The sequence below is a fragment of the Bombus pascuorum genome, chromosome 5, assembly GCF_905332965.1.
Source record: "Bombus pascuorum chromosome 5, iyBomPasc1.1, whole genome shotgun sequence".
In the NCBI taxonomy this organism is placed as follows: Eukaryota; Metazoa; Arthropoda; class Insecta; order Hymenoptera; family Apidae; genus Bombus; species Bombus pascuorum.
Genome location: NC_083492.1, coordinates 5,948,183 through 5,966,216, shown reverse-complemented (window position 1 = coordinate 5,966,216; position 18,034 = coordinate 5,948,183). Strand labels below are relative to the sequence as shown.

General features: G+C 37.9%; 1 protein-coding gene across 3 annotated transcripts in view; it reads left to right on the top strand.

Moving 5' to 3' along the window:
- Window positions 1-18,034, top strand: part of LOC132907363 (protein rhomboid) — a 500,462-nt gene that overhangs the window by 229,583 nt on the left and 252,845 nt on the right. Inside the window, exon 1 of one of the 3 annotated variants that reach the window (XM_060960391.1) lies at window positions 1,438-1,508. The exons of the other annotated variants lie outside the window; for them this stretch is intronic. The gene's annotated coding sequence lies outside the window, so the exon portion shown is untranslated. Of the gene's footprint in view, window positions 1-1,437; window positions 1,509-18,034 lie in introns of those variants that run through there. 3 annotated transcript variants of the gene reach the window in all.

The window sequence follows — 18,034 nt, the reverse complement described above, 5'->3', positions numbered from 1 at the left end:
ACTTTGAGATGTAAAACAATAATATTACAATAATCGCAATAGGATGACGACTAAGAATTCTATGTTTGACGAGTTATTTTACTGGACTATACTTTGCATTTTTATTTAGCAAGTTATTTATCTAAAAGCATTTATCCCTTTTCCTTAAATTACTTTAAAATTCAGATTTTTCTTTTTACAATATTATATATTTATTTATAGAGAATGTTGCTCTAGTATAACGTATGATTATACAGGGTGTGTTATTTTAATCGATCCATGCAAGTATCTTTTAAACTATAGATTATTCGAACAAGGGTTTCGAATAAAACTTGTCCTGTTTCAAGGGGAACGTCTTATGGCGACCGTTTTCGAGATTTTAAGGTGACCTTTGCCTTCTTCTGAGTAGAACTTCTTTTATATTTTTTTGTACACCACTCGATGCAGTTGTTAATTCTCCACGAAAAGGTATTATAGTTGTATCTGAAAATGCTTAGTCTAAAAGGTACTTCAATGTTAATTTCATCAAGCTTAGTATATAAAAGACAGGGAGAAGATAATCATAAACGCATAAAGATTAAAGTTAAAATATCTTCTGTACTAATAACTTCTCGATCCAAGTACCTTAACGCTTTTTCGCGAATTAAAAAATGCATCGAATGATTTATAAAAGATGTGTAGTCCCATTTAGAAAAAGAAACCATGAAAACTCAAAGGTCCACCTTGGAGATAAGATTTACGAGCATCTCAAGATGTCCCATCTCGAAACAAAGTAAGTTCTATCCGAAACACTTTTTCGAATAACGTACGATTAAACTCAGACAACCTGCATAATCCATACGTTTCACGTGATTACGATGTAAATATAATGTACTATGCATATTATTGAGATGTACTAAAATTTTGAACAGTTTCATGCAACACACATAATAAAATCTTTCTGCGGTTCGAACACCATAACGAGCTGCTATATATCTTACCCCAGAGACTCCCCAAGGATTCTACCTCATACTGGAATTATTCTTCGTAGAAGAAAACCTATCCTCTCTTACCCTCTTGGTCACGTCATAGAGTATATGGCCATGCAAAGAAAAGGAAAGAAAATTGAAAAAGGGGCTGTACACGCACGTGTTGACGCATTTCCTGAACTATACCTTTCCAGTGATGCCAACGAGAAAAAAAAGAGGAGGCCGGTTGGATGAAAAATGGCGGGTCGTTCGATCCGCGCAATATGAATATCCTTTTAAATGAATCAAAGAGGGTATCCGGCCAGTTTTTCACGGGCCACCCCCGGATTATTAGGTGAGCGAAAAATGCCCGGTGCCATTGCTTGAAAAACGAGCGATCGGACAGCCCTACCGTATTGATCGTTACAAATAGCGCGAGCTGGAGAAGAGCCGCGTGGATTATCCCCTTTATATCGGGCTATTAATATTACTTTCTGCAGATTTTCTTCGACCCTCTGCCGACTCACCGGTGTCCATTCGAGGTTGGCACGTCGAACAGGTCGGGCTTTTGCTCTAACCGAGGTGACGACGCTGTCGTTTGATCATCCACCCTTTTCTCGTTCTCCCTTCCTTGTTGATGTCGCCCCCTCCCCCCGTTCAATTTTAGGCGGTTGAAAACGAAAAGCGCGCTCAAGTTTGGCACAACACTGAGAAATCCAAAGTACAAGCACGTAAGTGGCAATTCCCTACTCACTGCGTACATACTTATTGCTCTATGGAGATAGCAGTTCAGTTGTACTTTTATTATATATGTATATTTGATTTTGTATTTCCATTAGGTTTTGCCTATACTGTAGTATAGTGGACGAGGGGCCTGGGGGATGTCGTGCGAATTATAAACAAGCGGTTGCTTAGCATGTGCGTGGTGGGGCTAAGACAAAAGATATGAGGCTAAGACAAAAGGCAAGGGGTTGCTAAGGGACGATAAACGAATTAACAGCAGTATGAGTTGAGAAGCCAGAGAGTGCGAATTGCGTTGTCGAGATAGTGTTGCTAGCGTTGTTGACAGAGAGTTGAATCCGTGGTGACGAGAGCTGCTAATTAATTATCTAGTTGTCTTAATTATAATACGTTGTTGTGATTAGTTCATGTTAAATAACCACCGTTTCCTACTTAATTAACATCTGTTTAATCCATTTATTATAAATAATCTAATCATAGTAGTACAAGATACTACAATACGTTCTTATACTTTGTCGACGTTCTGTTTTTTTCCTTTATGACTCATTTACTGTGATAATCGAGACTATAATACTGGCGGTATATAGCGACGGTGGAACGCTGAGATGGTTGGATGGTAAAAGAAAAAAGAATCGAACGCTGAATACATTTCTCATGGTAGGAAAAGTCAGAAGGTAAGAGACTCTGTAGACGAGGAACCTTAAGTGCACCTTATGCAATCAAAAAATAATAGATTCCCCTGAAAAAGAAAAAAGAAATACGGTAGGGTATATTGCAACGAATAATGCTACAAGAAACGAAAGTTGTAACGAACAGTTGCTAGGAATAGAGTCAAAATGTTACAACGAACGAACATGTGATAAACACGGTAAAGGTATTGTTAATCATCCCTGAATACATGGTACACTTAACTGAATTGATGCTGCAACAGATAATATCTTTAGTGCCACTTAATTAATTTGGTCTAGCATATCTCACTATACTTGACTGAAGATCCCACGAGCATGAGTAAAATCGGCTATTTAAAACTGATGAAGTAACTACTTCAAGAAAAACTCTACATCTTTATTTAGCTATATCCGTGACCTGGTGACTGCTATTACACAGAAATATTCTAAATAAGGAAAGGTGCATATTATTGTACCCTTGAATATACATTATGTTTTGGGTTGCAAGGTCTCGGAACAAAGAAAATAAACAGATTTCTATTTGTGTTCCCTGTAGCCTCTAGCCAAAGCTATAAGCTTAACTTTTTTGATCCTTTTGCTGTAAATATATGAACATGCTCCCTATCATTTCATTGGATAGTAACACTAAGAGAGTAAGGATCTGAATCAGCATAAATTTATAGTTATACATTATACCTATACCTTTAATTATTTCAATATACTTTTCCATTACAAATTCATCCACTTGTTCTTCAATCAGTCAACGTCAACCTCGACAGAAACTGCAAGATATTTCGGTAAAATCGAACGTTTCTATTATTACTGCTACTATTTATTAACGATAAGAACAGCCGACTGAGAAGAATTTCGATGGTTTAAAAGCGAGCATCTACCGGCGATGAAAGAAACGTACATCGAATCCGCGTCAAAGGAAAACATTCTTTTTCAAGACAAGTTTCTTTCTTTCTTAATACAAACGAAATGCGCTATTTTTCGTAACGCTCGTCGAAGGGCGCACGAGCGGTACGTGTGATACATTCGTTTTTCAAAGTAACGTCTCGCGTGGCGAACTGTAATAACAGGTAGAAATATTTGCGCACAGAAATTATCGCGTGTATGTGTGTACGGTAACTTTAAGCGTCGCCGCGTTGAAACGAGTGTCGTTTGTCGCGTCTTTTGTTTTTCGATTTATCGTTGAACATTACATGCCGCAAAGGGCAGCGAAACACTAGGGGGTTGAGTATGCTTTGCTTGTAGGAGGAAGTGTTGCCTCTGGGCGTTTCGTGTTGATGATGCAGAATTGCATGGTTCCGAGTAAGTACATGGTTTTAGTAATGAAACGGTTACATTCGTGTTAATTCTGATTTGTTTGTGCTGGCTTCCTATCTCTCTCCCTCTCTGTTTATTCTTTCTTTTTGATTAATACGTTTCTATTGTATGTAATTTAGTTTAAATATCACGTAAAAAGTGGCGTTTTAATTAAAAGCTTGAAGCGCCGAACGATTAAATTTACATGAAATTGCAAATTTCAGTTAGACTTCTTGCCGATTTGTTACAATTGTACCGCGTACACTACCGTGTAATTAACGTTCGTATATTATTCCCATACATTATTAAACGTAGAAATTGCGTACGAATATTCGAGTAATAATTCCTGTTTATAAATATATTTAACAGCGAAGTCGATTTGCATAGAGTTTTAATGTCGCCAAGATGGCAACGCTAACTATAACGACTGAACGCAAAATAATTAAGGAGTTCGCGACTAATAAAAATGTAACTTCATTAGAGATGAAAGTCGGTATGGACGAGCCAACAATTATTTACATATAAATACGCGAACGTGCTATTAAAAGCTACTTACACCAGACCGACTGTTGCGTTTCCTTTCTATAAATCTTTATCTTACCTAGTATCGTACGTGCTTTGAATACTGAAACGACATATCGATGTACTACGAAATTTTTAAGCGCTTCGAGCTTTAACTAAACATTTTGAATCTGCATAAGACGCGAAAAGGCTCGAAAACCCTTCGAACTTTGTTCAACGATATATACTAAAAAATTATATAATTTAACTGAAAAGATATTTACAACATTTAATCCGAAATGAAACTAGATCCATGTATATTGGTATATAAAGATGCTTCACCTCTGACGACGAAATAACGTAACTTATAAATAAAAATAATTTCAATAAAACGCTACAAATGACTTTTCGTATCGAGAATCAGAAAAATCGAACCATTTTTATCGACGTTACTTTCTCAAAATACTCTTCAACAGTTCAACGTAAGTTCCAAACATCTTCTAAGTAAAGCCAAGTAAAACTGTTGGAATACAACGATATTACACGCATAGGAACACAAATACTCTTACACAGACACCTACACAGGCATTTGAACAAAGACACTTACACAGGTCATACTCGTTACTGTATAGAGAGTGGGGTTCAAAATATTTAAGGAATCATGGGTCACTACCTACGTCTAGTCTGAGAGTAACTGGCCAACAATCTACAATTCTTGCATATTTTGTTAATTATATTACTCGCTTACATACATTTGGTTCTGTAGTTCCGTTTAATAAATATCACTGAATATTATTTTAATACAAACATTGTGTCTTCCACAGATTATTAATCTTAACTTTAAGATTAAATTCTAACAAAAACAAAATCGTTTTCGACGTTCGTCGCGGATACCTTCTCGCATTGAACGTGTTAAGTAAGAAAATTAATTATTCTCTTAATGTATAATAGCATAAAAGACGATAAAAAGCATCGAAGCTAATGAATAAAACGAAGCAGACGAAACAAGGGAACAAAAGAGGCGGATAAGATTATTTCGGGTATTTGTAAGCGGATCTTTTGTTCGAGGACTTTTGTGTCCGGACTTCTATTTCGGCGTAGGGTGCATCAGAACGCGGAGCGTAGCTTTCGAGGTCATGCTTCTCCCTTTGGACGCGGCGTTTTCCCCCTGTACGAAAGGCCGCGAAACAGAAAGTTACCGAGAGTGACGAGTCCGCTGGGAAATTTCCAAGTTTCCTTTTAATGGAATTATAAAGAGGAGCAGGCGTGACCATGTGACAGCTGACGAACTCGTGAAAATCCCTCGCGGGTAACACACGACGCGTTCCGGACGCGTATCCAACCCGCCAATTTTTCACCGTAATTATGTCCGCCCATGTTTCACCCTTATTTGATCGTCCTCGTCGAATTACGCTCCGGATAATAAACAAACTTGAATCGACAAACTCCAGTAGGATTTTTCGGCTCTCTAGTTGCTCGCCATTCTGCGTAATGTGGCGGTAGAGGCGGGCAGACATTGTAGAAATGTTCGTTGATTTAATCGTTCGATTGCACGTTCGATATCAAAAGTTACAAGTGTAAATTCTGCTATAGTTCGTTACAAGAGACGTGTGACGAAATTGTTTAACAACCACGTCGAATTGAAACACGCAGAGGTTGTCCGGAAAGTATCTTTCTTTCGCAAACGTGTTTTTTACAACAGTGCACCTTCATGCAAACGTGAAACCAAGTCTGTGAAATGTCGCAGTGTTTGTCTCGACAGAACAAAATGGATCGTACGTAATTCGACAAAATAATGTAAAATAAAAAGCGTTGTGCGTCTATTATTTCCTCATAAAACGAAAGAAACTTTTCGGACAATCTAATACTTGTGATAATTTTCCGAAATGTGGAAAATCGATATATTATTAAGGAGGGATTATTTGAAGCGAGGAAATGACATTTCAAAAATTATTTAACATTGTTAGCAGGTCGAATTTCGAACAACGATATTGTCAACTTGTATAGTTTTCTAATACCTGAAAATGTATTTGAAAATCTTCTTTCTGTAGTTGCACGTAAGTAGTATAGTTACTAGGATCACAGTTATCCTTCGTCCGAACAGGTCGCACCTTTTCTACTTAAATAGATCGAGCGTATTGCGGAAGCAACAGAAACTAATCGATAGAAACCATTCATTCGTACAAAGTTACTATTATTACGGCATATTAAGACACCGGTAGATTTAAATAATTTAAATAATATACAACTTGTTACTAAGCTTCGTAACAAGATCAATCATATTCGATTACAAAAATTGAATTTATAAACGTGTTAATACATAAACGTAGCGACTAATTGATACAAGCTTTGTAAACCGTATCCCATCTCGATTTAACTTCTTCCATCGATGAATTAACAACAATATCGGAAACCTGCAAAAAGAATTTACAGTGGCCGCAAAAAGTACTGACACGTCCTTGCATTTACCATATAGGATTTTTCATACTTCGTTAATCACTTAAATCCAAGTATATCGAATTTCGTATCGCTTAATAATATCTGTAATGTATAGCCAGAAAATACGAGTACAAACATTTGATAGCATCGAAACAAAATGCAAAGCCAGATAGAAAAACGTTCCATTGGGAAATACCGATACGTGCCGATACCTTTTGTAGCCGCTGTAAATACTTAAATCCTGTTAATTGGCGATCACAGCGACCGTAGCGAAATTAGCCGCGAAATTAATCAACGTGATTTAACGTTCAAATTATAACGCGTCCGTGTCGGTAGTCATTCGAAAGTGTTCCATGAGGGTAATTACAGATTGGGATCGCGCGTGCCAAGAGAAAAACGTATAAAACGTAAAGTGGATTTAACGCCCGAACAACTTTGCACTATAAATGCTAATGGCTCCGGCTCGCAGTTAGTTAACCACCTGGCCCCGTAGTTCCACGCGTCTTTACTCAAGCCTGAATCAAGAGAGGGAGTCTTGTTCTCGGCTTACGCTGGGTAAACTCGGAACTCGAACTGTCTGCTCGAGTAAAAACAACTTCCTGCCTGGAGAAAAAATTGACGGATGGTTCAACGTCTTTGCGTTCCCGCCTAATACGCTCGTTATTTAATTCGTCATGTTAATAAATTAATAAACTAAATACAAGAGTAATTAATGATAAAACCACCGACCCATAATACGTAAATATCAAATGTCTTCTATACGATGATGAGAGCGAAAAAGTGAGCATACACTTAACAAAAATGGGATTCGTATAACGTTGAATCACCTACAGATATACTTACAGACAAACATATGTTCTTTCGCTATTAATTCATGGTACTAAATGCTTCCATATTTTTTCCATCAACTTCCAATTTATACAACGTATTATACGTAAGGAGTTTCTTTACACGATATCGGCGAAAAATAAGTAATCGTGTGTACGTCACGTGCAAAGCCCTCACGAACCGTAATAACAATCGTAAAAGGGGCCAACCCATGTGAGTCTTAATACGACAGCATTATCCGACGTCTCCTTACCTTCCAGAAGGTAATATCACCTAATGTCACTTTGGGGATTAAGTTAATCGAAGAAACGAGGTCAGTGGTTCGGGATAGGAGAGAAAAATAGTTTAGATTTCGCGCGTGGAGACTAAAAGCTCGACTCGATCATTCCGCGAGCAGCAATTTTCCGTCGATGCAAACGGACCAGAAATGAGACTGTAGATCATCGAGGATCGCGCGGTGTGTAATGGCATTACGTGGGCGCGTCGAGCGCGAAAGAATCGCGTGCCTTCTCCTACTGTAAAGGCCGGGGCAGTCGGACGGCGAAGAAGATTGTCTCGAGGATAAGTCGAGGCCATTAAGGAGAGACGCCCCTCTGCTCTTTCATTAAGCTGCCCTTCTGACAGGTAGCCACGAAAGCTTCTCCTTAAACCGCGACGACGCTCGACTTTATTCCCGACCGCAATGCGGAAACGTGGCACGTCGACGGCCGTACAGCCGGACGTCCCGGAGAAAAGCACAGTGAAGAGGAAACAGCTGATCGATAACGGAGACGAATGTGCCGCTGGATACGCCGTTAATTGAAAATAATACGGAACGGTTTTCCTATCCGTATCACGATCGTGTTCTCTAATACACGTTCAGGCATACGGGATTAATAGGAGTCTAATCTAGTTTGGTTTTACCGTAACTGTGAAATTAGGTGTTGAACAGAGTAAGAAGAGCCAGATAAATTCTACCTATTTTATCCTAATACGTGTTCTCTAATACACGTTCAGGCATATGGGATTGATAGGAGTCTAATGTAATTTGGTTTTACTGTAACTGTGAAGTCAGGTATTGAACGGAGTAAGAAGAACCACATAAATTCTAGTTATTTTGTTCTAATACGTGTTCTCTGATAGGCGTTGAGGCATACAGGATTAATAGGAATCTACTCTAGTTTGGTGTTGCTGTAATTATGAAATTAAACAACAAACGTTAAAATTGAACAGAATAGGAAGAATATTACTCGACTACGAGGAGATCGAGTATTGATTCGGTCGTGATTGTGTCACGTTAAATATGTTTAAATATCTTTCACATCTTCGCTCCCTGCACTGATCGAAGGTATCGTAGCAAGAAAGATTCTTATTCGCTTTCTCTGATCAATGGCATCTTTGATATCTGTCCGCTACATTTCAGCTTTTTATAAAAAAACATTTGCTCGATACACGAATAAATAAATCGCACGATTACCTTAAACGCGTCTACAATGATATCGTACAACTGTCGTCTAAATAAATCATAAATTTATAAAACCATCGCAAGAATTCTATTTGTAGATCCGTTAAATTTCTCTTCGATACTGAATCAAGAGATAACTCACTCTATCGTTAATTTAATACCATTAGAATATTAGAAACGTCGATATTAAAATTGAACAATTTGACGAGAGTCGCTTCTGTTACGAGTTCCTCGATTAATTCGTTTCATCAATTCATTCGTATCTTCGTATCGTATATAAAACGATCGCTTAATTCGTTTCATTCGCCCGCGTATCGTTTCATCGTTAATTTCCACCCTGGCTAGGATATTGAAATTGTCGCTTAAAAAAAAAATCAAATCAACAAATTCCACAAAAACCGTTTCTCTTGTAAATCCGTTGGTTAATTCAACAATAGAGAATTCTCGGCAATTTCGTTGACTAAATCCACGAACGGTAGACAAAAGCGACAACGATTGGAGGCCAGGGTCACGTGTGTCTGCTGAAAGGGTAGGGCAGAATCCGGTGGAACGCAGGTATCCGCATGTATATGCATTATGTAATCACCTTACGGGAGCGGTAAGGCTCGCTCGTTCGCTCGCGAGCGCGTGTAATCCTCGGCAGGTACGCACGGAGGACAATGGCGCATTAACCCAATGTTCGTAGTGTCGGTGGTGTGTAGTACGTCAAGACGGTCCAATGGGAGAGCACATCTCCACTCGTGCTCATTGTCAGTCGAGTGCCGTTGCCATTGTGCCATTCCTGGCGCACACTCACGCTCTGCCGCGTTTCACGTGTCTCCCTGTGGCGTATTCTGCCGCCTGTTGTGTATACTCTGTCACGTGACAATTTCAATATACTCCCGCATATATATCCTCGGCTATGACGCAGCCGTCGGATCGCTTCCCATTAACACCTTCCGCGTCTACCGCAGCGACCGGTTTACGCGCTAAATTACAGGCACAACCACTTTTTAAACCACACTTTTCCGTCATCAAACCTTTCCTTCATTTTTACAGAAAACACATTCTGCCTACAAGCTGATAAATTTGAATACACCAGAGCCTCGCTTATTCGAACTAATAGGAAGACAAGGATAATGGAACTGATCGGTCTTACGATATGAAATCTTATTCGTTCGAGTATACGGATTACAATTAGTCGACAGATTCTTCGAATATCTACGGACTTTGTATCTTTCTGGCTGCCAAGTCACATAACTTTATCGACGCAAGTAACTGCATAGGTTTACGGTCGCTTTGTACTTCGAAACATCGAAGCTGCTTTTCGAATGTTAACGAATGCTTTGGCATTAGAAGTCACCTTTTCATTGCCACTTTCGTTCGCTGCTTCCGCTTGTACAGAATCGTCGTCGTTGTATCGTATCTTGAATTGAATTAACGCGATAGAAATTACTGTGTGTTTACTTCGCAAAGAAAATTTAATTTGTTACATTGTTCTTTTCTTTTTTTTTATTATTCGAACGATTTGAAAAGTAATGGACGAAATTGAGGCAGAAGAGCAATATGACCCGCAAAATTGACGCATCGTTCGAATATTTACTTAACTGAGTGCCATTCGATTAAGGGGTGGCAGAGTATCGAGAACCGATGTCCTAATTATCAGTTTCCTTCCCCAAACTCTATTAAGTTGACTTCGATTATAACTTGGTCCGAAGTTGGGGAAAGTTTCTCGCCCACCGAGGTCGCCGAGTCCTGATTACATTTGATTGTTCGAATAATGTACAGTCGATCGCAATAAAGCCTTCAATGAGTTCCATTTTCGTCTCTTTATCACTTTCGTCGAACAAATTCGACAGCTTTCGCTATAAAACTTCAATCTATTTCGCCTATTCCCTTCGCGATATCTTTCTGTTTACGATACTTCTGATTTTTCTATGTAAAATTTTCCTGATTTGCCATGAGAACTCTACCTCTGTTACTTTAATATCGTTTTTCGCGCGGTAATCCTTCCTGCACGAAGGTAATAATGAAAATAAGCTTTAACGGGGACAATTCGTGACAGAATTAAATTTACATAAATACGGAGATTCGACGCTGAGTATAAAATATAATAGCGGAAATTTATCCTGCTTTTAAATGCTAGTTTCAGTTAATTAAAAAATTAGTTTGCCACGTCCATTCGCCGAGGAGCGTACCATTATTTTCTATAATTTCAACGATTTTGTAAAACGTTTCCTCTCTGCGTATCGCGTGATTAAGATTCTTTATGTAAATTACTATACTCAATGAGTTTTACGTTTAACGTTATTGTTCCATTTAATGTAATTAACTCAGCTATGATATAAACCGTCGTTTCATTTTTAGGACAAGGAAATGATCGTTCTTTGTATAATGGTAAAATAGAAATTTACTTTTTAACGAGATAATTTAACCGACGTAATGACGTGTATGCTTCGACTGATAAATTCAGTCGCATGTAGAGCAGTTGCTCTTATAAAGTTGCTTTTCTTAAATAACTTGCTCCGCTGTGCTACTTTGATACTTTATAATTGAATGTAAACAGCGTGCATACACTTTCATGTTTGACTTGCGTGTTAATTTCCGCGGACGCAACTTCATATCCCATCCCTCGGTTTATCGTGATACCTGCCGCTATATTAGGGAAAAAACCTTTGAAATACTTCACGCAACTCCAACTTTCCACGTAACAGAAAAGTCGTTTCGTTCATTTTTAATATCGCCATTTATCGCCATTCTCGACTAAATCGTTGATATATCGACATTTCAACAAATCCATAGAAACGTAACGTCGTCTTTGCTTTCGCGATCACAGGCGAAGATACAACGACGGTGCAAGAAATATTCGATTCTATGGTTCGCGGAACAGCGGTTAAAGTAGCTTCGTTTAATTTCATTTAATTCAGGCAGCGAATATTCTGCCGGCGGCGTACCTATTTGTTGCGCGAAGGTTGGCGACGTTGTAGACTCGCGCCGCGAAGAAAAAAGAAAATCCTGTTAATGAAGGGGATAATGGATAGTAACGTTGATGAGTTTTAACACTCTGCCGAGTATTGTAATTCATTTCGTGTCGTTTTCTCCGTTCTCGCCCCGGCATGATCGATGAAAATTTCAGAATATCCCGAGAACGTTCCCGATTCTGGGAAATATCGCAAACGCGAGATTAACCTAGCGAATATTTCCGTTCCGTTTGCAACGTAATATTTTTTTTTAATATCACGAGACCGATGTCATCCCGTTTGGAAGTTAATTTATTCGTTCATCGATGGGAAAAAGCTCACGTACCTATAGATATCCCGACTAATTTGATATATTTTGTATTTTGTATTTGATATAAATATCTTCCTCTTTTTCCTTTTTTTTCTTTTTGTTTTATCTTATTAATACCGAGTTGACAGGAATTTTACGCTTTTATCGATGTCAAAAATAATATTTTTAATAAAATTTTAATCTTACGAAGCTTTCCTTCAATTTCCTTATAGGTATCGTCTTAATATATAAAAATGATCAAATTACGCATTCTATTGTGTGTAGTTCAAGGTTAAATTCGACTTTAATTAACTAAAACCTTGTATAATACGAGATAGTTCGACTTACTCTAGTTCATACGGTGGTGTAGGGTTTCAATGCTTTGAAACTCAAGATATTAATCACATGTTCCTATGAATTTGCCTTTAGTTTCGTGGACGTGGTTATTACGTCGAATATTAAAGTCAAATTCTCTGGATCCGTGGATTAAAACGTATATTTCGTCCGGTAATAAATCTGATATTCGGATTCGATGTTTATTCGAGCAATTTCAGCAACTTATCGTCGAGTGAAATGTACAGTTTGACCCAGTGATTCTGAGAATTTGACTTTAATGTTCGACATAGTAACTACATATATATATATACACACGGAGCTAATGGCAAATTCATATGTGTCCTGGTAAAAAGAGGTTCAAAGTGCAGAGAAATCAATTCCGACTGTTTCATGGCTTTCTTTCAGGCGAAAGTGTACTCTTTGCAATGAGACCAATTCCAATTTCCTAGAATAATTATTATCTTCGCAATTTAGAATTGAAATCGTTTTAAGCTTCCACGATGGTGATATATTTTGATAATGGATTTTCGCGATAAGCGATCGTGTTTGAATTTTGCACTCGCAGCTTGAACATTTTCAGATTTTGCCCCGAAGAAGTAGATTGCAGTGTCCGCGAAACGTCGTGCCAAAATGCAAACGCAAAGAGCAAGTTCGAAATCCAAACACGATGGCTTGCCTCGGGAAGCCAATATCGAAAATTATTTATTACAGCGATAAAAATAGTGGGACGTCTTTAATCGATTTATACGAAGCTCACGTCACGTATGATTACCGTCTCGAGTCGTCAGGTACATTTTGGTCTACGCACTTCGATTTACTTCTTCCCGGGACGATTCCGGAATTTTCTGCTGCTTTAGACTTCCCTCCTTGACTCGCTCTCTCGAGCAGAATGCGCCTCCTTTTCGATCGTACGTGCCATGGGATCCAAATATTTGAACGCTGCGTAGGATCATCGGCATTCATCGCGCGAGACCTTAAAACGCTTCTGGAAGGAAGGAAGGAAGGAAGGAAGGAAGGAAAAAAAGAAAGAAGTAAGTTTGTCCATTTGAACGATTCCTACTCCTCGTGACTCATAATACGGCTCCAACAATGGCTGAAATGATCTTCTTACTCCCGTCCGAGTAATCAGAAAAAGTACTTTCTGTGTGTTTATCTCGTTAAACGAATTACGATAGCGCGTTGAAAATCTAAATTTTATTTGATGATCGTATTAACAGGATCGTACGTTCAAAGGGAACTTTGTTTTTGGCGAATTTCTCATTTTTCATCTGATTGAGGAATTTATATATTTTTTTAATTTATTTATTATTATTATATTTATATTATTTGTATACATTTATGTATAAGAAATTATCGATTATTTAAAAAGAAATTGCGACAGCTCGTTAGCGATCGCGTTGTTTGCTACCTTTTTATTTCGTATGCTTTGAATATGACAAACATACGTCGTATTCGAACGAAGCATAGAATATCTAAAACCGGAACAAACTCTGAGATAACGATCTCTACCAACGGTCGGTATAATGAAATCATTAAGAAATAACAGAACCAAGGGAAGGAATAAATAAAAGCAGAGAGTCGAGAGGAATGAAGATTACACGTTAAAAAGAGAACGAGATCCGTCTCTCGAAGGAAGACGCACGAACCGAACTGGCTGGAAGAAAACGAAAAAAGGAAAAACTTTCCGAGAGATGAGAGAAATACATGTGCACATATTCATACCTTTAAAACGAGTCTCTTAATGGTGCATCGAAAAAATGAAGTGGCAAATGAGACCGAGAGGAGGCTTTGTCTTTCGAGAAATAATTTGAACGAGGAAGAAACGCGAACGAAACGTATGACAACGAAGAGCCACGTAAGTAATCGTACACCGACTTTCGTCCTGTGCCTCGCGATGAAGATATCAAAAATTAACGGAATTCGAGCGAGCAAAATTAAACGATAACAAAACGTCGTGTGTCGCGTGCTCGCGGGAATTTTATGTAAATTTCATCGAGAGCGAAGTGGAAAACGCGATGAACTTTCACGCGGTCGTGACTACGAAAGAAATAAGCTCTCGAAAAGATAGGAGGTCGCGTGAGTATCGGCATTCCATTTCGTTTAGCGTGGCCGCTTGAATATATTCGCCCTGGCGGCGATCTAAACGCTTAAAGGGGGATGCACGGTAATTTATAAAATACGACGACGTATCGATCACGCTTTTACACCGTGGCAATCGCCGTGAGCCAGCGGAATTCTCTTTTCTTTTTTTTTTCTTTTTTAATACTTTCGCGATATTAATTGCAGATAATAATCGCGATGAAACGCCCACGAGAATTAATCGTCGGTAAGCTCATTCCTTGGCTGCTTTTTGTCACGTATCTCGATTACTGATCCGTGACGTTTTCTGCTTTCCATGCTACGTTTCTATGTACTTCGTATATTTCGTTATATCGATTCTGCGCTTTTATCGAGTTCTTTCCACCTATTACAACCTATAACTATCGGCCAAGTTATAGTGATTGAACGAACTTTTCGATTATCAGATTATCTGCCTGGTTGCTGGAAAAGTGATGGATTTTGAGATTTCATTTTATTCGATGCCTTTGTATTTGAATATACAGTGGCTACCAAAGGTATTTGTACGCTATTGTTTTTATCACAGCATTTAAATACACTGATTAGTTAAATCAAATAACTATTGCTACTTTATTCTCGCGTTTTCCTAGAAAGAAACTCTTCTTACAGTAAAATAATTCGGAATGAAAGAGCAAAGTAGAAAAGATGACAGAGAGGCACAATACCAGAGAGACACGATCTTGCTGGTATCCCTTCCCAACGGATTATGTAACCATCGTCTATCTGTCGTTCTAATCGATTTACAACCCTCTGTTACGTTTACACCCTTTGACATCACTGCGTCGGTTTGTCATGGAACCACAGACACCTGATATCGATATATTCTAGTAGTATCAATTGAATAAACCTACCTTTCACAACATCCACATTTCATATCTTACGATATTTATAGTCGTTCGTTACTTTCGATTCATCCAAAAGTTACTAAATTGTTAGATTATTTCTTGGTAATTATGCCGCTAGAAACGTCATTTATTTCAATTACAAATTTCGAACTTTATTTCAATTAACACCTTGGAAGAGAAAATGAAAGCTTGAAACATCGAATGTTAATCATAATTACTCGATATTACAGCAAGAAGCGAAATAAGAAAGTGGAACAACAAAAGAGAAAATGTTTGATTCCTCCTTTCTCGTTAATGTTTCGCCGTATCATTATCCTTCTCGTTCGTCGTAATTTCAAAATCGTACTAGAAACGCGGTATTTATGTGACAAAAGCACAAGGGACGCTATTAAAATTCGTAGTCGACGCCGATACGATGGCAAATTTTGAAACGCCGTCTAGCCAACTATTTCGCAAACGTCTGCGGCTTTATCAACATTAACCGGCCCGCAGGCGCTCTTACATTATTAAATACGATACGAGTTTTATCCTGATAAAAGTACATTGTGGCCGATGCATTTTTATAGTCGTGTATCACGACCGGGACGTGCATCTTTTATTAACATTGTTAAATTATAAAACATTTCCACGGCAACGGTGTTCGTTAATTCTTTTCCCTCCACTTTTTCTTCTTTTATCTACCCTTTGTTTTTTAAAATTTTAACGCCCGACATGGTTTACCGACGAAGAAAAAGCGTTACGAAAAAAGGAAAGCACAAAGAAATATGGCCTGACGCCATTCAGCATAATGTCTGCTACACTGGTTCACCAAAGTGCTTTCTTGTCGTGGAAAACATTTATAGGTATATGTATGCGTATTTTATACAAAATACTTCGAAATTTCATTAACACTGCGACAGCTGCCAGGTATTATATGATCGTATCGGTAGGGGCTTCAAACATAAAACGTACTATTATACTGGCCTAATAAGATGTTAAAATTGGTCAAATTTCAAACGAACGTGAAGACATATATACACAACGTATGACATAAAACGTACTACGTTTCGACATATTAAAATGTATTATATATAGCGTATGTTATTGGATGTATTGTAGGAAACATTTTGAAATTTTATAATTTTTATCGTGAAATTTCATCTTGACGGGCTTGTCAAGTTTGTTTCGATAAAATTTCAAGCGAATCTGAATATGCTTAAAAAAGAGTTACAAGATATTTACTGCGAGCAAACATAGCAGAAAATTATTACATCGCGCTAGCAGACATCTTAAACGTATAATTAGCATTACAGACGGTACACCGTGTTCAATATTTTGTCCTATTAATATAACGAATAATTGATCGTTGGAATATTTTGGTAAACTCTATCAAGCATATAATCTTATTAAATATCATATAACTTCTATGTACGTACATTTTTAAAGCGGTTTCAAATTTTTACCGATATAATAATGATGCTCGCGTCTCGTTATATTGGCAAGAAAATTTTAAAAGGTTTTCTGCCACACGCATAATGTATTCATAAAATTTTACTACAAGTGTTCGAGTACCTCTACGAGCTACTGTATAATGTAAGCAACTCGAGCGAGAAACCATCAGGAGCTTAGATCGCTCGAATCGAGCAAGGACGCCTGTACAGGGATGGTTTAGCTTTTTTTAAAAGCGGAACTTTCGATCAACGGCTATTTATATATTCTTGAAATGTCAGCGCACGCAGCTATCGACGCGCCTGTTTTTGCGTAAACCGTGATAACTGTAGACTTTTCTGTCACGAGTATGAATGATTTAACGTCACCGAAGCCGATAAATAGTCGAGATTTCACGTAGCCCGGCATCGATTCGCGTGCCGGTCTCGTTAAATTCTTAAAATGCCAATCAGTTTGACGTAATATCGAAAAACGCCGGGGAGATACGCGCACGCGTTTGTTCGCGTTTATTTTCGCCTCGAGGAAGAAACTTGTTTTCGAAAATTGCTTTAATAAGGTGGAAGTTCGTCATTCGCGTGTAACGTTTTCGAGCAAATAAAAATATCCCATTCATTGATGTTCATCGTTTTAACATATTACATTACCACATATAATTATTTGAGCGACTTGGAACGTCGATGTAGCTGGAACAATTGTAATTTAAAACAGATACAATTTCAAATTAACGATACGATCGAAACAATGTTCATTTACCCGATGAACTGACCTTCTTAATTGAAATACCCTAGCTGCCGTTTTATTCGAGAAAATTAACGATTTATCGTCGTTTTGTTATACACTTTTTGTTTCTCTTCGTTCAATTAAAAATACGCGTTTATCATTTTATAACAGCCTGTACACTGTAACTTCGTTTAAAGTGTAAGAGACACGCGGAACTTTAAATAATTTAACGTGCATCTTGAAAAATGAAAAAAACGCTAAAGAGAACATTTTAATTAAGAAAGACGGTAAAAAAATCGTTTGTGTTGTAGTAGCAAAGAACCCTTAGATTTTATGCTAGAGGCGAAGCAAAGTGTAAAAGGTGCATTCTTGGAATAATTATAAGCTGTCCGCGGATTTTTATCCAATTATGAGAAATTTTAAAACACAAAAACGCATAGAACGATATGCAAAAACATATAAAATAAGTATAATAGTCTTTAA